This window comes from Eleutherodactylus coqui, chromosome 9 (genome assembly GCF_035609145.1).
Source record: "Eleutherodactylus coqui strain aEleCoq1 chromosome 9, aEleCoq1.hap1, whole genome shotgun sequence".
Taxonomy (NCBI): Eukaryota; Metazoa; Chordata; class Amphibia; order Anura; family Eleutherodactylidae; genus Eleutherodactylus; species Eleutherodactylus coqui.
Genome location: NC_089845.1, coordinates 168,661,927 through 168,679,094, shown reverse-complemented (window position 1 = coordinate 168,679,094; position 17,168 = coordinate 168,661,927). Strand labels below are relative to the sequence as shown.

The 17,168-nt window shown below is 48.4% G+C and overlaps 1 protein-coding gene across 2 annotated transcripts in view; it reads right to left on the bottom strand.

The window, feature by feature from the left end:
* The window catches only part of TMEM71 (transmembrane protein 71), a 56,793-nt gene extending 48,630 nt beyond the window's left edge, over nucleotides 1–8,163 (bottom strand). For both annotated transcript variants that reach the window (XM_066578778.1, XM_066578779.1), the window contains exon 1: nucleotides 7,685–8,163. The gene's annotated coding sequence lies outside the window, so the exon portion shown is untranslated. The remainder of the gene's footprint in view (nucleotides 1–7,684) is intronic.
* Nucleotides 8,164–17,168: the final 9,005 nt, after the last annotated feature.

Below are 17,168 nucleotides of genomic sequence, written 5' to 3'. Positions count from 1 at the left end.
TCGGTGCGGCTTCAGCCCTTGGCTGGGGACTCAATGTGGGTTGACTGAAGGAGCAGGTAGGGTTTTTGCCAAAACACTGCAGTTTCTCCTTTCGGTGCTCAAAAAACCTCTGGTTTATATGGATTCTTTCAATGTGTGCGGAGTCCCGCGGATCGTCCTCAGGGCGCTTCCACAACAGATGTAATATTCTGGCAGATTTGGGGATTTTGGTGTGGAATTAAAAATAGACGAATTCTGTCAGCGATTCCGTGTCGACATTCGCACTTAGAACCACAGATTTTGGTGCAGATTATGACGGCGGACTATTTGCAGCATCCTGCAGAGTATCGCGTTCTCGGTGACGGCACCCTGAGGCGTATCTGTTAGCATATTTGCACGCACAATAAGCAGAGAATAGATCGCATTGATGTCAGTGGGTTCATTCACATTTCCGTATTTTGCACGTGCGTTTTGGTCACGCAAGAATAGAAAGAGAACATGCTCTATTTTTCTGCATATTTGCAAAGCAAAGGTCCCCGTAGAAGTCAATGGGAGGTGCGCAATACGCAAGGAAGGTGTGAAAAACTGTGTAATCGCGCAGCAAAAAGAACACATCCGGAAGTAATCAGACATTTCAATCAGCGTGTCTGATTGCCGCACGTAAATAAACACGCCCTGCGGAGAAAGGGGCGGGGCAGTAAAATATGTGAATGCATAACATCTGATAGATGCCAGGTCATTCTTATCCCCCCCCCCTCTTGATCTTATTGACTCTCCCTTTATACTGTGTTTTATTGATTCTGCTCCGGATCCGACTCCTCATGTGCTGAGAAGTCCGTTTCTGCCAGGTATTTCTACAAGAGATGCCCATGGCTGCCATGTTTTGAGGAATACTTCCATTTTATCCTTTGTCATGGCCGACAGTTTTTTGTACAACATCATTCTTGGGACTCTTGTAACAACCAGATTAAGTATAAGGGGGCGAGAGGCATTGGGATGCTGTATAGATTCTGGCGGCCATGCGGATGTGTTGTTGGTTATTATGGCCGAGGGGTTTGTCCGCCAGGAGGCAGGTCGGCGGAGAATGGGAGAAGGATCTACCAGGGCTTTAGATATTGGATTGGCCACCTGCCTCCAGAGAGACCTTACCACCGAGCACGGCCATGACGTGTGGGATGTAGATCCCAAAGTGTTGCATCCCCTAGGACAATATGGAGGGGTGTTAGGCGAGTATGAATTATTGAGGGAACCAGATCGGATCTGTGTAGAATTTTAAGTGAAGATTCGGCCAGCGGTACTTGATGGCTGCCCTTTGAATGTACAGCAGTGATGCCATTGGCTAAGGAGAGGGAGATGTTAAGATCTGATTCCCATCGTTGCATGAATGGGTGGGCATACAATAGGGCTATCATGCCTGCTTGCAGTGGGGACCACATACAGGTTCTCTTGAACAATGTGGGGGTAAAAATAATATTAAGGCCCATTTAGACACAATCATTATCGCTCAAAATTCGCTCAGAAGCCATATTTTGAGCGATAGTCGTTGTGTCTAAACCTGCAGCCATCGTGCACTATTCATTCATAGTCAGCTATGAGCCTTATCAGCGCCGCACACAGAGTTCTCAGCGGGATACCAGCTGATAGCATTCTGTCAGCTGGTATCCCGCATGAAGCTCTCAGTGATGGCTCTGAGAACAAAGCAGCTGTTTGCATATACAAAGCAGCTGCATTGTTCTTGGAGCTGTCAGCAGTGTCCCGCTCCACCTGCATTTAACTCTTAAGTAGCTAATTAGCTGCTTAAAAGTTTATGCAAAGATGATCTCTCAAAACTGTCACACAAACTGTTGTTTGAGCAATTTTTGAGCGATCATCTTTCAGTGTAAATGGTTGCTACCAGGGAGTGGAGGAAGCTATAGATTTGCCCTAGTTTCACCCAGAGGTGTTCTGGGGTTGAATATTTATCTATCAGTGTGAGGAGTTTGCCGTGCGGCATTAGGGCTCAGTCACACGGGCCTTTTAACGTGCGTTTTTCCGCGCGTAAAAAAAATTCGCCCTAGATAGAACCAATGCTTTTCAATGGCAGCGGTCACATGTGCGAATTTTACATGCGGAAAAATGCCCGCGGCGAAAATTATAGGACTCCGGTTCACAGAACGCATGTAACTGCGGCAAACCGGTGTTCTGTGTGTGTGAAACCCCTGGATGCTGTCGCATCCAAGGGTTTCACCTTGCGCTCAATGGGGCTGGCGGCTGCAGCGCCGACCCCATTGAGAACATATAGTGAAGATCGCGATTCTCTGCCACAGCTGTCACAGAGGATTGTGATGTTCTTCCACTGAATTCAATGGAGTCGGCAAGCGCTGCAGTGATTTTCGGGGAAGAGCTTAAAATATAAGCTCTTCCCTGAAAATCAATCCACAAGTGTGTAAAAAATTTAAAAAAATGTACACTCACCTCTCGGCAACTGCTGGGGCTCAGCCGCGTCCAGCCAGCTCTTCTCCTGCAGTGCTATGAGGAGCTTTCAGCAGGCAGGGATTTTAAATCCGGGCATGCTAAAAGCTCCTCATAGCAGTGCAGGAGAAGAGCCGACTGGATGCGGCTGAGCCCCAGCAGTTGCCAAGAGGTGAGTATAGATTTTTTGAATTTTTTTACACATTTTTGGGATGCTTTTCAGGGAAGGGCTTTTATTTTAAGCCCTTCCACGAAAATCAATGCAGGGCTTGCCGGCAGCCCATTGAAGCCGAATTCAATGGGAGAACATGGCAATCCTCTGTCACAGCTGCAGCAAGGGATAGCGGGCAGCGCTCTTTTTGAGCAGATAAATGCTGCTAGGTGCGGGTTTTCCACCGTGACGCCCGCTTCGTTAATGCAAATTATTGAATGCATCAGTGATGTGCACAAAAATTCATGCGGCAAAACGCCTGTCTGACCGAGCCCTAAAATGGTAGAGTAGGACGGCCCCTCTGGTCCACCACCATGGAAAACTGTCCTCCCGGGAGCTTAGAGCCAATGCTTGATTAGGGCTAATAGGCAGCAAAGGGGGGAGCGGTGACATCATAGAGCATTTAAACCTGTTTTCCCTCCAGATCAGAAGGAGGTGGTAGGTCAGCGGTGATAAATGTTGCACAGTTGTGGCTTTTATACCTTTACCCCAGAAAACTGCCCCAAGTTCCACCGGAGCCAGAAGGGCCGCCTCCAGATCTGCCCACAGAGGCCTCCTTGTACCCGCAAATATGGGGGGGGGGGGGATCTGTGACAGCGGAGCTGCCAGAAAATACTTTCTCAGGTTGGGGACTGACGGTCCTCCCACCCGTTTATGGCACTGCATAACTTTTGTTTAATTCTGGGTCTTTTGTTCCTCCATATGAAGTGGAAGATAGATTGTTGCATCTCCTTCAGATAGTTTGCAGGGACCCCTATAGGCAGACCCCCGAAAAGATATAGGAGACCAGGCAAAATTGTCATTTTTACTGAGTTAATTCAGCGCCGACCCCATTGAGAACATATAGTGAAGAACATATGAGAACATATGTTGTCACTGAACTGTTCCTTCTGGGCCCCACAACATCTCACTCATCTTATCCATGAGAGGGTCGGCTGATCCCATATCTTCATCTCTGACTTAAGAGAAGTAAACAATGGGGATAGTTCCATTTATATAGTGTGTCGAGGGAGGAGGTAAGTTCTCCCAGGTAGGTGATGTAGTGTGGGGAGCCTTGTTCCCCGCTGTAAAGGTATTTTCCTAACTATGAAACCAGGGAGTTTTAATTCTGCTGAGGGGTTGGAATATAAGGAGCGCAGCGCTGTAACGAAGGCTCCCCTGATGCCTGCCTTCTCCAGGACTGTGATAAGTTAGTCCCAGAAGAGCCTGTCCAAAGCCTTCTCTATGTCCAGGGCTGCGGGTATGAGCGGGGTGCTGTGTGTTTTTGAGATATGTATAAGGTTAAGGACTTTTCTGATTTTGTCCGGGGGATAAAGCCGACCTGGTCCCTGCGGATCAGGGAGGGGAGGAACTCATTTAGGCGGTCAGCCAGGATGCCCGTCAGGATTTTATGGCCTAAAGTTAGAGGTGACATCGGTCTATAATTCTCGGGCCAAGTGTGATTCTTATTACCGTTCTGTGGGCTCATAGACTCTTCCGGATGGTTCTTCCAGCTAAAATATTTACAGTGTTATTTCAAGAGGAAAATTTAAAAATCGCACTCACATGAATCTGGTATGAATCTCGCATGAATCTGGTATGAATCTGGTATGAATCTGGTATGAATCTCGCATGAATCTGGTATGAATCTCGCATGAATCTGGTATGAATCTCGCATGAATCTGGTATGAATCTGGCATGAATCTGGTATGAATCTGGCATGAATCTGGCATGAATCTGGTATGAATCTGGTATGAATCTGGTATGAATCTCGCATGAATCTGGTATGAATCTCGCATGAATCTGGTATGAATCTCGCATGAATCTGGTATGAATCTGGTATGAATCTCGCATGAATCTGGTATGAATCTGGTATGAATCTGGTATGAATCTGGTATGAATCTGGTATGAATCTCGCATGAATCTGGTATGAATCTCGCATGAATCTGGTATGAATCTCGCATGAATCTGGTATGAATCTCGCATGAATCTGGTATGAATCTCGCATGAATCTGGTATGAATCTCGCATGAATCTGGTATGAATCTCGCATGAATCCCGTATGAATCCCGTATGAATCCGGTATGAATCCGGTATGAATCCGGTATGAATCTGGTATGAATCTGGTATGAATCTCGCATGAATCTGGTATGAATCTTGCATGAATCTGGTATGAATCTTGCATGAATCTGGTATGAATCTCGCATGAATCTGGTATGAATCTGGTATGAATCTTGCATGAATCCCGTATGAATCTGGTATGAATCTCGCATGAATCTGGTATGAATCTCGCATGAATCTGGTATGAATCTCGCATGAATCTGGTATGAATCTCGCATGAATCTGGTATGAATCTCGCATGAATCTGGTATGAATCTCGCATGAATCTCGCATGAATCCCGTATGAATATGGTATGAATCTCGCATGAATCTGGTATGAATCTCGCATGAATCTGGTATGAATCTGGTATGAATCTCGCATGAATCCCGTATGAATCTGGTATGAATCTCGCATGAATCTGGTATGAATCTCGCATGAATCTGGTATGAATCTGGTATGAATCTTGCATGAATCTGGTATGAATCTTGCATGAATCCCGTATGAATATGGTATGAATCTCGCATGAATCTGGTATGAATCTGGTATGAATCTCGCATAAATCTGGTATGAATCTGGTATGAATCTCGCATGAATCTGGTATGAATCTCGCATGAATCTGGTATGAATCTCGCATGAATCTGGTATGAATCTCGCATGAATCTGGTATGAATCTCGCATGAATCTGGTATGAATCTCGCATGAATCTGGTATGAATCTCGCATGAATCTCGCATGAATCCCGTATGAATCTGGTATGAATCTGGTATGAATCTCGCATGAATCTGGTATGAATCTCGCATGAATCTTGCATGAATCTGGTATGAATCTTGCATGAATCTGGTATGAATCTTGCATGAATCTGGTATGAATCTGGTATGAATCTTGCATGAATCTTGCATGAATCTGGTATGAATCTCGCATGAATCCCGTATGAATCTGGTATGAATCTCGCATGAATCTGGTATGAATCTCGCATGAATCTGGTATGAATCTGGTATGAATCTTGCATGAATCTGGTATGAATCTTGCATGAATCTGGTATGAATCTCGCATGAATCTGGTATGAATCTCGCATGAATCCCGTATGAATATGGTATGAATCTCGCATGAATCTGGTATGAATCTCGCATGAATCTGGTATGAATCTCGCATGAATCTGGTATGAATCTCGCATGAATCTGGTATGAATCTGGTATGAATCTCGCATGAATCTCGCATGAATCTCGCATGAATCTCGCATGAATCTCGCATGAATCCCGTATGAATCTGGTATGAATCTGGTATGAATCTCGCATGAATCTGGTATGAATCTCGCATGAATCTTGCATGAATCTGGTATGAATCTTGCATGAATCTGGTATGAATCTTGCATGAATCTGGTATGAATCTGGTATGAATCTTGCATGAATCTGGTATGAATCTCGCATGAATCTGGTATGAATCTGGTATGAATCTCGCATGAATCCCGTATGAATCTCGCATGAATCTGGTATGAATCTTGCATGAATCTGGTATGAATCTTGCATGAATCTGGTATGAATCTCGCATGAATCTGGTATGAATCTGGTATGAATCTCGCATGAATCTCGCATGAATCCCGTATGAATATGGTATGAATCTCGCATGAATCTGGTATGAATCTCGCATGAATCTGGTATGAATCTGGTATGAATCTCGCATAAATCTGGTATGAATCTGGTATGAATCTCGCATGAATCTGGTATGAATCTCGCATGAATCTGGTATGAATCTGGTATGAATCTCGCATGAATCTGGTATGAATCTCGCATGAATCTGGTATGAATCTGATATGAACACGTGTCTGCGATTCGATACCCATAAGAAATAACAGGTGGGTTTTCTGTGGAATATGATTAAATTGGACACGCTGAGATCTTTCTATCTTGTAGCATAATAAGGAGTTCTACATCCTTGTGAGTCACAACATACAAGACTCGCACAAAGAGGAAACTATGTCTTGAGGTAGCAGAGTTGAATTTGTCACTGAACTGTTCCTCTTGTGCCCCACAACATCTCATTCATCTTAGATAATGCAGATGATTCAATACACCACGATATTGCAGCACATGGCTGCAAAGAACAAACTCAGCTCTGCTACATCTGTTAGTGCTGCACAAGGAATCTGTTTCCTACATGAAGACACCCGAACACAAAGGAAACTACTGGAATGCTAAATAACATCATTCAAGACAGCAACAGATCTGAGATCCTCGCCGATCCTCTGGGAGCTTCTGTGCACAATCTACCAGGGAATTGCTTGAGTAGCGATCGCATGGCGGGATGTTATTGGAATCACTCTCTATAACTGCAGGAGGATTGTGAGGATTGCAGGGGAGTAAAGGAGTTGGACCAAGATTACAAGTTCTCCCCGATCCACAGGATAACTTGCTGATCAGTGGGGTCTCACCACGGAGACCCCTGCTGATTTGGAAAATGGGACTCCCGTATCCCACTCTCCTGTCAAAGCCAGGGCCGCTTCTCCCCCCGCAGTGACATCAGTATGAAGGGAGTGCTGGACGAGTATGCGCGGTCAGCCCTCCATGCATTTCAATGGAGCTGATGGAAATCTGGGCGCGGGTGCCTCCGTAGTCCCACAGAAAGCGAATGGAGGGCGAGTCGCTTGTGTAACCAGCGCTCCATTCCGATTCCTCCTCACTGCAAGTGGGTGCAGTAACCCCACAGTGAGGAGGATGGGGGACATGGGACCCCCATTCCTGAGATTGGCGAGGGTCTCAGCGGTAAGACCCCCACTGTTCAGCAAGTTACCCCTATCCTGTAGACAGGCAGAACTTGTAATCTTAGTACAACTCCTGTAAGAATCCCTCCTCGCCCATCCATCACACACTATAAACCAGGGAAGTAGCTGATGTGGAACTACAGTTTAAGCAATTCTCCAATATTTTGCAAACTTGCTCCAAATGCTGCAGCATGGTGCACTACTTACCAGGCTGATCTGCTGCTATGTTATATCAAGGAGGGATCCTATTTGATCCAGTAGATCCTGTTGAGGGATCCCGATTGTTCTTTCGTTTTTGCTGCGTCCCAATAATACGATGTGAATTGGAGAATCACTCGGTGCCACCTGCAAGTGAATGGTACCTTCAACCGATGCCACCTGCTAGTGACTGGTACCTTCAACCGGTGCCACCTGCTAGTGACTGGTACCTTCAACCGGTGCCACCTGCTAGTGACTGGTACCTTCAACCGGTGCCACCTGCTAGTGACTGGTACCTTCAACCGGTGCCACCTGCTAGTGACTGGTACCTTTAACCAGTGCCACCTGCTAGTGACTGGTACATTCGGCTGGTGAGTTCAGTGTATCGCATGTGAAGTGTCAGAGAGATCCCAAAATCCCCCAAATCTGGCCGCAATCTGGAGCTCCTTCTGTGCGATGTCTGGGTGCTGCCTAATCTCTGGCGTCCGGATCACTTCTCAACTGTCTTGTTTCTTTTCAAATGCAGTCTGTGCGCCTGTCAGGCGGAATGAGGTCACGTTTCCTGTCGAGCTGCAGACCGGAGGCTTTCACGGGGAAAGACAATGTACACACAGATGCAGCAGAGCTGAGTGGGTACTTGGGCACGACTCGCCATGATGTCACAATGTAGCTAAAAAGAGTCAATCTTGTTTATGTAAATAAAGGTTAATTGTATAAAAGTTCTGAAACTTTCATGATACTTTGTGTTTCAGTTCTTCAGCATTTAGCAGATAAGCTTGCTGTCAGTGAAGGAGAAGGCTCATCTGAGGCAGTAACCCTGTACACAGCTAGTCCTGCTCCCAGCTGAGAAGTGGATACAACTGTAGGGGCCTTTCACACGGACAGAATTAGTTCAGCGGACGCAGCGCTCCCGCAGATCTTATGGCATTTCTAACTGCGGAGCGTGTTCTGTGGAGCTTTTTGCATTTTTCCCACAGACTTTAGTTGCGGAATCCTGTCTCCTGTATATTAGAAATCCGCAACAACAATTTCGTAAGACGTCCGTAATTCCGAAACAGAATTTAATCCTGCAGTTTTGAAGTAATGGTGAGCAAATTTTAATAGCCCCGAATTCAAGCCCCGCAGGGATAACATGATGCTGAAATGTCCGCGCAGACTAATTCCATCCTGCATGAGAAGTCCCCGAGGGCCCCTTCACACGGCTCCGAGCAGATTTTGATATGTAATGAAAATGGCTTAGTTCTGCAGGAAATTGCACATTAAAATCCCCAATGAGACTTGCAGATTTTAGGTAGAATTTGCAGCAGCGGATAAAGATGTGGATTTGCTCTGCAGAATGTGGAATAAATCCGCCAGCGTGAATGGGACCTATCAGTGTAGACAATGCTCTGTGAGCTAAACAGCCTGGACTCCAGACTGATACACTGTACACAGCTAGTCCTGCTCTCAGCTGACAAGTGGATACAACTGTATCCAGTGTAGAGGTGCTCTATGAGCTAAAGAGCTGGTCTCCGAATTGATACATTGTAGCAACGAGCAGAAAGATTTGTGCAGCAGCTGCTGATGTGTTTAGCTCACAGAGTATTGTCTAGACTGGATACAGTTGATCCACTTCACATTTGAGAGCAGGTCTACTACAGTGTTTCCCCCAAAATAAGACCTACCCTGTTTTTTAAAGATTTTTGGGGGAGGGGGTATGATATACAAGCACTACCCTGAAAATAAGCCCTAGTTACACTACATAAAAAAAAAGGAAATGAATACATTACCTAGCAGGCTCGGTCGGTATTAGTGTATCTTGACGCCACCAGGAAGTCCTGGTGGAGGCAAGATTGACAGGGGGTGTCAATTGGCTTGATTGGCTGGCGGCATTGCTTCCCTGCAGGTTCTGGGCACTCAGTAGAATACTGTTGTAAGGTCCCCGCTGATGCAGATAGCAGCGTTTCGAAGTTTAAGGAATACAAGCGCATTGCTTCTCCGCTGCAGCCACTGGCCCCCAGGAGCGTGATGAGCTTTCAGCCTCTCTCCCACCCATTTCTGGTCCCAGCATCGTGCTAATGTTTAGCACGCTGTCTGCTGCTCAGGCTCCACTCCTTCTTACTTAATTGGCAGATCACTTGCAACACTGCGCTCCTCTGGACCTCTGCTGCTCACGGCAGATCACTTGCAGCGCTGCGCTCCTCCGGACCTCCGCTGCTCACAATAAGGCCCCAGCCCCACCCCCACCCCACTGCTAGCGGTGATCTGTATGAGCGCACCTGCCATCATAGGTGAGTGGTGATCTCCGCAGCTCACACTGGCACCCCCCTTCACCCTGTCGGTGATCAGTGTCAGTGCTCCTCCGGTCCTCCGCTGAAGTGCAGTGCTCCTCCGCTGCACACACTCAGGCAGGCATCAATTTCAGGTAGCGCTCATGAAAGGGGGAGGACAGCGGGGAAGCCGCTTCCAGCGCTGAAAGCAATCTTACAGCCCTGCTAAGCTCCTAGCAGCATGCAATTGCCTGGAATACACACGCTGCTAGGACCTTGAATACTTGAGCCAATCGGGAGCTAGGGGTGTGAGAGAAGGGTTCCTCCTGTCAAACCCCTAGCTTCGGTGGCATCAAGATACACTAATACCGGCTCGGTCCAGGTCCCTCCAGAGACCGGGTGTGGATTTCACAGTCCTCAGCCACTCTTACAGCATCACTTCCTGGTTGCCAGATTCATAAATCCTGCGCTCCAGGAAGCAATGGCTGTGATTGGTTCATCCAGCGCTGCATTGACTGGCTGAGCAGCGGTCGAAGAAACAATCACAGCCATCGCTTCCTGGAGGCAGGAGGACTGTAGGAACAGCGGCGGAGCTATGAAGAGCAGTGGAAGGACCCGGACTGAGCCTGCTAGGTAAGTATGATAAGACATCCCCCCCCCCCCCCAAAAAGACCTAGTGCCTCTATTGGAGCAAAAATCAATATAAGACAGGGTCTTATTTTTTTGGGGGGAAGTAGCTGTATACAGGATTACTGCCTCTAGATGTATACAACAGTGTTCACATTCACTGATAACAAGCAGAGATCTTAACTCCTTCCATTTACCTCCTTACACGCCCAGTGCTGACTGGGGCCTCTAGGCTTCCATGCCTGTGAAATGTGGGTTGTGGGGAAGACTTCATGCCAGAACCATCGATCCTCCTTAACCTCTTCTACATGAACATCATGAGAGGGAAGAGGTTCCTGCTAAATACATGCATGGCTGGAGGATACCGGCTGAAGAGCTGAGCCCATGCCATCTGCAGCAGTAGTCAGCTGAAACTGATAGCTGGGGTCCCGCTGCATTGGCAGGCATTGGAGAAAACACTGATCCCTACTGCAGCATCCGAGGAGCGGGCCCCAGACAGCAGGGATGAGTTGTAGGCCTTGTCACGGTGGCGCTTCTGTCTCCCACCTGGAGGGTAGCCAGAGACATGTCCAACAGAGCCAAGGACAGGCTAATAAAGTAGTGGGTAACAGGAACTGGTTTACCTTGATTCTTGCATTGTGTTGTCACGGGTGACGCCACCGTTCCTTCCTCCACAGTGATCTCTCGAGGCAGAAATAACAACAGTACACACACGGGGTAAAGTTTAAAGGCCAAACTGGGAACAGTCGGTAAAGCCAGTATAGAAGAACACGTGAAGCGACAGGGATGAAAACACGAGAGAACAGAGTGACTTACACAGGGCAAGTTATTTGTGGTTATCTCAAGGAGTACAGGCCCAGACTAAGTCACTAACTCTCACTGACTCACTCACTCTCTCTACAAACTCAACTCAACAACCACCAACTACCTACTACCACTTTCATGCACCTTGCATCCACATATATAAAACAAGGTCACATGACAGACAAATAGATACTTTTCCAGACATAACCTAGACAGTAACCCACTCAGTGCTGCAGCTATTCCCTCCGGCTCAACAATGGATTTTAAGCTCACCTTAAAATCATCGCTCAGTTGAAAAGTAAAACTCATAGGGACTTCAAAAACAAAACTTCATAGGGACTCAACTTAAGGCCCATTTACACGTAACGATTATGGCTCAAAATGCGTTAAACGATGGCATATGAGCGATAATCGTTGCATGTAAATGCTCCTATCGTTTACTCTTTGGCTGAACGATGATTTTAAGATGTGCCTAAAATCCTTTGTTGAGCCGGAGAGTAGATAACACAGACCACACTCTCTGTTCTCAACAGGAGTGTCTGATTACATTGTATTCATGCCAGCAGCCCATGTGAGAACAAAGGAGCTGATTGCAGAGCTCAGACCACCTGCTAAGTTCTGCAAGCAGTTCAGGGAAGTTCATTTACACACAAATGAAGCTGATAAAGTGCTAATGGGCATTAGTGCCCATTAGAACTTTATGCAAAATGAACGTTAAAACTGTCAATCTTTCAATCGTTTGAAAGATCGCCTTTGCATGTAAATAAGCCTTAAGTCTTTTGACTTGGCACAGTTCTGACTGAGTAGAGGGCTAATAAAATGTGTACCTCTATTGTTTTCTATGACTTCTGGTACGTCACATATACAAATTACTTCATTCAACAATTTCTTAGCCATAAGGCCCATTTATACGCAAAGATACTCTTTTAAAAAGATTGAAACTTTTAGCGATCATTTTACATAAAGTTTTAATGGACCCGCTGATAACACAGCATGTGGTCTGTAGAGAGGTACTTTATCTCTCTGCTGCTGAACGATGGATTTTAAGGTGACCTTAAAAACATCGTTCAGACAAAAAGTGCACGATGGCAGCATTTACACGCAACGATATCGCTCATTTGCAGTCGTTGAATGAATTTTGAGTGATAATCATTGCGTGTAAATGAGCCTTTAGTTTTGGCATTTTATTTATTTTATTTTACAAGCCACAAACTCCAAAACACCTAAATCTGGTAGCTGTATGCAGTCAATCTACAGTTGCTAAAACAGATAGTCTGGTCTTGTAGTAACGGCGAGGAGGTACTTTGTCCAATTGGCCTAGGTTGTTACGGGTGCATACTATGCATCCCTGTACAAACCAGGTCGCAGCAGTGTTTAACCCTGAGGGAAGCCAAGCAGAAAACAATACACCACACATTACCTCCTTGGGTTGATGGGTTGGCCTGTGGCTCAGGTGTGACATCATGGAGTAGAGCATGCAGGGAAAGGACAGGAGTTTACTAGAGATGAGCGAACGTACTCGTCCGAGCTTGATACTCGTTCGAGTATTAGCGTGTTCGAGATGCTCGTTACTAGAGGCGAGCACCACGCGATGTTCGAGTTACTTTCACTTTCATCTCTGAGACGTTAGCGCGCTTTTCTGGCCAATAGAAAGACAGGGAAAGCATTATAACTTCCCCCTGCGACGTTCAAGCCCTATACCACCCCCCTGCAGTGAGTGGCTGGCGAGATCAGGTGTCACCCGAGTATATAAATCGGCCCCGCCCGCGGCTCGCCTCAGATGCATTCTGACAGAGATCAGGGAAAGTGCTGCTGATGCCGGAGCTGCTATAGGGAGAGCGTTAGGAGTGATTTTAGGCTTCAAGAACCCCAACGGTCCTTCTTAGGGCCACATCTGACCGTGTGCAGTACTGTTGAGGCTGCTTTTAGCAGTGTTGCACAATTTTTTTTTTTGTATATCGGCCGTCCAGAGCATTGCGTCCGCAGTCTGCAGTCATTGTACAGAGTATAGGGCGAGTACTGGTGAGGCCAGGAAAGAGATATTCAGGCTATATAGGCAGTGGGCTTTTTACAAAAAATTGGGGAAAAATACTATATTTGGGCTGCCTGTGACCATCTTCAGTTTACTGCGTGTCTGCTGGGGGTAGTAGTCGTAATTAATACGCAGCTAAGCGTTACAGCAGGCTTGCGCAAAATTGTTTCCTGGATCTGCTGTCTCTGTTACATGATCGCCGTCATCCCGCTAGAGGGAAACAGTATACATAATATTATACGCTGCCTACAGTATCTATCTGCTGGGGGTAGTAGTCGTAATTAATACGCAGCTAAGCGTTACAGCAGGCTTGCGCAAAATTGTTTCCTGGATCTGCTGTCTCTGTTACATGATCGCTGTCATCCCACCAGAGGGAAAGAGTTTACATAATATTATACGCTGCCTACAGTATCTATCTGCTGGGGGTAGTAGTCCTAATTAATACGCAGCTAAGCGTTACAGCAGGCTTGCGCAAAATTGTTTCCTGGATCTGCTGTCTCTGTTACATCAGCGCTGTCATCCCGCCAGAGGGAAACAGCATACATAATATTATACGCTGCCTACAGTATCTATCTGTTGGGGGTAGTAGTCGTAATTAATACGCAGCTAAGCGTTACAGCAGGCTTGCGCAAAATTGTTTCCTGGATCTGCTGTCTCTGTTACATGATCGCCGTCATCCCGCCAGAGGGAAAGAGTATATATAATATTATACGCTGCCTACAGTATCTGTCTGCTGTATCAGCTCAGCATTTTAAAAAAATAGAAGCAAAATACTTAAGGCCTACTACTGGCCTTTGGCCACTTGACTGCTTCTGCGCTGTGAATTCCACTAGCTCAGTCATACACACCTACGTCTCACTACAGGCGTGCGCAAAATTGTTTCCTGGCTCTGCTGTGCGTTCCGTAAGGGAAGTCAGCCTCCAACCACAGGCCAATAAGCGGCACATTTAAATACAGCGTTCTGTTTCTGCACTACTGGTAATACAGCATGCTGAGGGGTAGGGGTAGGCCTAGAGGACGTGGATGCGGGCGAGGACGCGGAGGCCCAAGTCAGGGTGTGGGCACAGGCTGAGCTCCTGATCCAGGTGTATCGCAGCCGACTGCTGCGGGATTAGGAGAGAGGCACGTTTCTGGCGTCCCCACATTCATCTCACAATTAATGGGTCCACGCGGTAGACCTTTATTAGAAAATGAGCAGTGTGAGCAGGTCCTGTCGTGGATGGCAGAAAGTGCATCCAGCAATCTATCGACCACCCAGCAGTTCTACGCCGTCCACTGCTGCAACTCAGAATCCTCTGGCTGCTGCTCCTCCTTCCTCCCAGCCTCCTCACTCCACTACAATGACTCATTCTGAGGAGCAGGCAGACTCCCAGGAACTGTGCTCGGGCCCCTGCCCAGAATGGGCAGCAATGGTTCCGAATCCTCTCCCACTGGAGGAGTTTGTCGCGACCGATGCCCAACCTTTGGAAAGTTCCCGGGGTCCGGGGGATGAGGCTGGGGACTTCCGGCAACTGTCTCAAGAGCTTTCAGTGGGTGAGGAGGACGATGACGATGAGACACAGTTGTCTATCACTCAGGTAGTAGTAATTGGAGTAAGTACGAGGGAGGAGCGCACAGAGGATTCGGAGGAAGAGCAGCTGGACGATGAGGTGACTGACCCCACCTGGTTTGCTACGCCTACTGAGGACAGGTCTTCAGAGGGGGAGGCAAGTGCAGCAGCAGGGCAGGTTGCAAGAGGCAGTGCGGTGTCCAGGAGTAGAGGCAGGGCCAGACTGAATAATCCACCAACTGTTTCCCAAAGCGCCCCCTCGCGCCATGCCACACTGCAGAGGCCGAGGTGCTCTAAGGTCTGGCAGTTTTTCACTGAGAGTGCAGACGACCGACGAACAGTGGTGTGCAACCTTTGTCGCGCCAAGATCAGCCGGGGAGCCACCACCACCAGCCTCACCACCACCAGCATGCGCAGACATATGATGGCCAAGCACCCCACAAGGTGGGACGAAGGCCGTTCACCCCCTCCGGTTTGCACCACTGCCTCTCCCCCTGTGCCCCAACCTGCCACTGAGATCCAACCCCCCTCTCAGGACACAGGCACTACCGTCTCCTGGCCTGCACCCACACCCTCACCTCCGCTGTGCTCGGCCCCATCCACCAATGTCTCTCAGCGCACCGTCCAGCCGTCGCTAGCGCAAGTGTTGGAGCGCAAGCGCAAGTATGCCGCCACGCACCCGCACGCTCAAGCGTTAAACGTGCACATAGCCAAATTTATCAGCCTGGAGATGCTGCCGTATAGGGTTGTGGAAACGGAGGCTTTCAAAGGTATGATGGCGGCGGCTGCCCCGCGCTACTCAGTTCCCAGTCGCCACTACTTTTCCCGATGTGCCGTCCCAGGCCTGCACGACCACGTCTCCCGCAACATTGTACGCGCCCTCACCAACGCGGTTACTGCCAAGGTCCACTTAACAACGGACACGTGGACAAGCACAGGCGGGCAGGGCCACTATATCTCCCTGACGGCACATTGGGTGAATTTAGTGGAGGCTGGGACAGAGTCAGAGCCTGGGACCGCTCACGTCCTACCCACCCCCAGAATTGCGGGGCCCAGCTCGGTGGTGGTATGTTCGGCGGTGTATGCTTCCTCCACTAAACCACCCTCCTCCTCCTCCTACACAACCTCTGTCTCGCAATTAAGATGTGTCAGCAGCAGCACGTCGCCAGCAGTCGGTGTCGCGCGGCGTGGCAGCACAGCGGTGGGCAAGCGTCAGCAGGCCGTGCTGAAACTACTCAGCTTAGGAGAGAAGAGGCACACGGCCCACGAACTGCTGCAGGGTCTGACACAGCAGACCGACCGCTGGCTTGCGCCGCTGAGCCTCCAACCGGGCATGGTCGTGTGTGACAACGGCCGTAACCTGGTGGCGGCTCTGCAGCTCGGCAGCCTCACGCACGTGCCATGCCTGGCCCACGTCTTTAATTTGGTGGTTCAGCGCTTTCTGAAAAGCTACCCACACTTGTCAGACCTGCTCAGAAAGGTGCGCAGGCTCTGCGCACATTTCCGCAAGTCCCACACGGACGCTGCCACCCTGCGCACCCTGCAACATTGGTTTCATCTGCCAGTGCACCGACTGCTGTGCGACGTGCCCACACGGTGGAACTCTACGCTCCACATGTTGGCCAGACTCTATGAGCAGCGTAGAGCTATAGTGGAATACCAACTCCAACATGGGCGGCGCAGTGGGAGTCAGCCTCCTCAATTCTTTACAGAAGAGTGGGCCTGGTTGGCAGACATCTGCCAGGTCCTTGGAAACTTCGAGGAGTCTACCCAGATGGTGAGCGGCGATGCTGCAATCATTAGCGTCACCATTCCTCTGCTATGCCTCTTGAGAAGTTCCCTGCAAAGCATAAAGGCAGACGCTTTGCGCTCGGAAACAGAGGCGGGGGAAGACAGTATGACGCTGGATAGTCAGAGCACCCTCCTGTCTATATCTCAGCGCGTTGAGCAGGAGGAGGAGGAGCATGAGGAGGATGAGGAGGAGGGGGAAGAGACAGCTTGGCCCACTGCTGAGGGTACCCATGCTGCTTGCCTGTCATCCTTTCAGCGTGTATGGCCTGAGGAGGAGGAGGAGGATCCTGAAAGTGATCTTCCTAGTGAGGACAGCCATGTGTTGCGTACAGGTACCCTGGCACACATGGCTGACTTCATGTTAGGATACCTTTCTCGTGACCCTCGCGTTACACGCATTCTGGCCACTACGGATTACTGGGTGTACACACTGCTCGACCC